The sequence below is a fragment of the Papio anubis genome, chromosome 1 (genome assembly GCF_008728515.1).
Source record: "Papio anubis isolate 15944 chromosome 1, Panubis1.0, whole genome shotgun sequence".
Lineage (NCBI taxonomy): Eukaryota > Metazoa > Chordata > Mammalia > Primates > Cercopithecidae > Papio > Papio anubis.
The window spans coordinates 195,180,687-195,185,836 of NC_044976.1; the positions used below are offsets into that span (position 1 = coordinate 195,180,687).

A 5,150-nucleotide genomic window follows, 5' to 3' on the forward strand; every position below is an offset into this window, starting at 1 on the left:
AAGTAGTTACATTTAGTCTAGTGGCTTATATTTGAACTGGTGGCCAAGAATGGCAGGTTTGACTTTCCTCAAGATGATGCGCTGAGGTGCCAAGTGATGTTGGAAGCCAAAGGAGATTAGGTGGATTAGTTTTTGCTCAGTGTTCATGGTATGTTACTAAAAGTTACTTTGGTGTCTTGAAGCGAACTCTCCCCAGGTCATTAGGAGAGAAGATTAGTTCGCTTTTTCTTCAGAATGAAATTATAGCTGTTCCTGGTGGCCAGGAGGCCTAAGGCTTCAAGTGATGAATGCTAGTGTTTCAGAAATATTTTTAGTCAGAGACACTGAGAAGCAAACAAAAGCAACAGATTCCCCAGGAAAACACTGTGTATGCACACACAGATAGAATGTTGAGGATACCTCGAAAGGGTTCAGAGATCTCAAGAAACCCATTCATGAAGAACTCCAAAGAACCTTGATTAAGAAACCGTGGCGTAACTGGAAAGGCCTTGAACTGAAGAGAGAGAGTCAGTTAAGCAAGTTCTCCTTTCAGGGTCGTGGAAGAGACTGGTTTGATCCCTGGATACCTCTCCTGAGAGAGTTTGCAAGATCTTCAGCTGGTTAAGTCATCAGAACTAGAGAAATAAGATTTAAAAATTATGTGTATATCTGTATCTGCATCTATGTATATATCTACATTACATATATTTATATTATATGTATCTACATTTTATATATATACATCTGCATTACATATATATGTGTGTGTGTGTGTATATATATATATACACACACATGTTTTTTTTTTTTTTTGAGACAGGGTCTTGCTATGTCACCCAGGCAGGGGTGCAGCAGTACAATCTCAGCTCACTGCAACCTCTGCCTCCTGGGCTCAAGCGATCCTCCCACCTCAGTGTCGCAAGTGGCTGGGAATACATTTGCGTGCCACCACACGGGGCTGATTTTTGTATTTTTTATAGAGACAGGGTTTTGCCGTGTTGCCCAGGCCGACCTCAAACCCCTAGACTCTAGCAATCTGTCCACCTCAGCCTGCCAGAGTGCTGAGATTACAGATGTTAGCCACTGTACCCAGCCTATATCTTTTCTTTTTTTGTCTGTTTCAAGTTTTAATCAAAACTTGTATATAAGATTACTTCATTCCTGCATCTTATCAGTTGTTTCTTCCTGGTATTTGCCCTTTTCCTTGCCTACTTGGGGAGATTTGGCTTTCCGTTCAAGGATCTTTTCGCGGTCTTTGCCGAGTTTTAGCCTAGTGATAACCTTTCTGGGGTGAATGCCTATGTGGACAGTTGTGCCATTAGCCTTTTCCCACTGCACCCATTCAGTGTAGATGACGTATTTCTTCCTGTAAACCTGGACTACTTTACCAATTTGCTAACCCTTTAGTGTCCTCATACAACCTGAACTTCATCATCCTTTTGGATGGGCAGGAATCACACGTTGTACTTCAGTCTCAGCTCTTTGGAAAGAGGGGAAGACATAATCTTCCTGTGAATGTGGGAAGGTGCATTGAAATGCCTTTTGCGATTTTTGCTTCGGTCGGAAGTCACAAAGGGATTGAACTTCATTTTGGCCGCTCTGTCACCCAGACTGAAGTGCAGTGGTGTGATCATAGCTCACTGTAACCTCAAACTCCTGGCCCCAAGCAATCCTCCTGCCTCAGACTCCCAAGTAGCTAGGACTACAGGCATGCACCACCATGCTCAGTAATTTTTTTATTTTTTTGTACAGACAGGGTTTCACTATGTTGCCCAGGCTGGTTTTGAACTCCTGGCCTCACGTGATCCTCCCAAAGCTCTGGGATCACAGGTGTGAGCCACCATGCCTGGCCTATGTACTGTGTGTGTGCGTGTGTGTGTGTGTGTGTGTGTGTGTATAGATATATATATAAATATATATACATATTTCCTCCCAAAGTGCTATATATATATACACACACATATGCATACATACATATTTTGTATACATGTAAATGTGTATATAGGCGTGTATCTATATCTGTAAATATACACATATATATTTTGTATCTTAAGATATAAAAGAAGTTAAAGGGATAAAAAATTTTTAAAGGGATATAGCATTTTAAATGTTAAGCTATTAACCAATGTTAGCCAAAAGAACATAGGCATCTTGATTAACATCTAAATAAAAGCTCTAGGACATCATTCAGCAGCATTTTTCCTAGCCCCAAACTGGAAGTTTATAAAGTAGAATACAAGAAAATATAAAATCAATATGACATTAAATTATAATAAGAATACAATAGAATAAAATAACCCCTTATTTTAAAATAATAATAAATAACTTAATCAGCTCTAGTCAAAAGTTGAACTCCTCTAAAGATTATTCCTATTTTTCTCTCCAGATTTCATTTTTAATTCAACTTTCAGAATGTGTAACAAATTACCTGATTTAAGGAAATTATCATCATCATCAACAACAAAAAACCTTATTTTGCCATTCCATTCCTTAAGACACATACTTCTACTACTTTGAGACCCATCATTTCAATGGATGTTAATAAACCCAACACTGACCTCTTCTCTTAGATCAGCCTGGCCTGCAGAGGAGAGCCACCACCAAATTTCTTAGGATCAGTGGTACCTCTCTTCCAACCTATTCCTGATGGCTTGAGCAGTGTGTCCTTCAGGCCTTCCAATGGAACATAATTATCTGGCTGGTCTTGTTGCCTTACATATCAGTTTCGGCACGCCCACCTTCTTCTGTGGTTTGGCAGGGCAAGGCAGGTATTTCCATTTCCCTGAGATTTGGCCATTGTTTTTTCCAGGCTTCTTAAATCCTTGCAGCAACTTTGCCCCATCTCCCGGAGCTCCTGGTAGACTATTAAATCTTTTGTCCTGAGAAAGTACCCCCACATCAGTGAATTCTTGCTTATCCAGTCTTCCATTCTGACATCCTTGATTAAACATCCTCAAATGCTAATCCCAGGAATAATCCCCTGACTCCTGCTAAGTCTTGTCTTTTTTTTTTTTTTTTTTTAAGATGGTGTCTCCATCTGTCTCCCAGGCTGGAGTGCAGTGGTGCAATCTTGGCTCGCTGCAACCTCCGTCTTCCGGGTTCAAGTGATTCTCCTGCCTTAGCCTCCTGAGTAGCTGGGACTACAGACGCATGCTACCACGCCTGGCTAATTTTTTGTATTTTTAGTAGAGACGAGATTTCATTGTGTTAGCCAGGATGGTCTCGATCTCCTGACCTTGTGGTCTGCCCGCCTCAGCCTCCTCAAGTGCCGGGATTACAGGCTTGAGTCACCGTGCCCAGCCCTTGCCATTTTTTTAAGTACATAGTCTCTTTTCTCCCTTATCAGGCCCAGCACAGCCCCAGTTGTCAGCCTGGTAGGCAGGAGAGGAGGCGGGGGTAAGGGCAGCATCAGAGGAGGGCACCGATTTCCAGCACAGCCAAAGTGCTAGCTCTTTTTAAGAAAGATAAGGTACCTCTGTAAACCCAGAGGGTCCAGGGGCACAGTGGTTGCAGAGGCCAGACTCTTCAAAGCCTTCTCACCCACATCTTAGGATCTCAGGTTTTTATCACCAAGCCCTGATCTTCACTACTGCTTTGACTGAGCAATGCAAAAACTATGGAGCTCTAAGACTCTACATATTAAGTCTTCAGCCTGCTGCTCAAATGTGCCTGCCCTTCTACTGGAAGAGATAAGGGCCTCTTTGTAAGCTACCACACCGGTTCTGAATCTCACACTTAATCATTAACTAATTGGTTGTTTGTTTGTTTGTTTGAGATGGAGTCTCCCTGTGTCTCCCAGGCTGGAGTGCAATGGCATGATCTTGGCTTACTGCATTCTCCACCTTCTGGGTTCAAGCGATTCTCCTGCCTCAGCCTCCTGAGTAGCTGGGATTACAGGCACATGCCATGATGCCTGGCTAATTTTTTTGTGTGTGTTTTCAGTAGAGACAGAGTTTCACCATGTTGGCCAGGCTGGTTTCAAACTCCTGATCTCAAGTGATCTGCCTGCTTCAACCTCCCAACGTGCTGGGATTACAGGGTGAGCCACCATGTCGGCTGATTATTATTAAGTGTCCTCAGTCTCTCATTATCCTTATGTAGTTGTATCACTACAACTTAGCAGCAACCAGCCAACTCCCAACTCCACTGTACTTGAAAGCATTGTTTCTCCGTATTTTTGAAAGGCCTGAAATATTGCTCCTGCTACAGCATTCTCTTCCATCAGCATTCCCCTCTAGGGATGCATTTCCCCACATTACCACTAGTGAAATCTTTAGCCTCTGAGCCTCAACTTTGTGCCATGCCCCACTTCACAACCGCAACAGCATCCTTTTCATTTGCTAGGCAGTAGGTGAGCTAGTCCTAAGTGAGCCAAGTCCCCATCTTACCGCCTATTTTCTTAGCTCACTCCTGGAACCATTTGTGTTAGTCTGGACGTTTTAAGAAGCAGACACCAAGATAGCATTAAGTATACAAAGATTTTATTAGGGGAGGTGATTATGAGAAAAATTAGAGAAGGAACTGGAGAAGTCATCAAACTACAATACAAGCGTAAATCTGAATGAAGGAGAGAGAGAAGCAAGGTCGGGTAGAAGCATCCTAGACTACTATGCAGAATAAGAAAGTTTCAGCAGAGCTGTTGTCCTCGAGTCAAAGTTCTTGATAATCCGAAGAGCCCCATATCTCCCGGGAATGAGGCTGCCTTAGCATTCCAGCTACATGCAGTCATTGGCTGATAGTAGCCTAGTGGAAGCATGGCCAGCAAGCAAATGAAGCAGTTGATCTCAGAATACACTAGCTGGGCTTTTGGTCAATTATGCTGTTCCTTGTAAGTGAAGGTCTTTGAGGCACGTCTCCTGGCCACCAGATGCTGAGGGTGAAGTGCATTGTCTATTTTTCTTTTCAATCATGTCAGGCTTTTTGCTTCATGTATTTTGGGGCTTGTTAGGTACATATATATTTATAATTGTTATTTTTATATATTGATCCTTTTTTATTATGAAATGTCTCTATTTGTCTCTAACAATGAAATGTCCTTATTTGTCTCTAATATGTCCTAAAGCCAGTTTTGTCTGATATTAAAATAGCCACTCCAGGTTTCTTATGATTACTGTGTACATAGTATATTATTTTCTGTCTTTTAATTTTAATCTATTTATACCTACAACTCT

General features: G+C 41.9%; 1 pseudogene; it reads right to left on the minus strand.

Moving 5' to 3' along the window:
• Nucleotides 1-804: 804 nt before the first annotated feature.
• Nucleotides 805-1,635, minus strand: LOC108583212 (annotated as a pseudogene).
• Between the last annotated feature and the right edge of the window lie 3,515 nt (nt 1,636-5,150).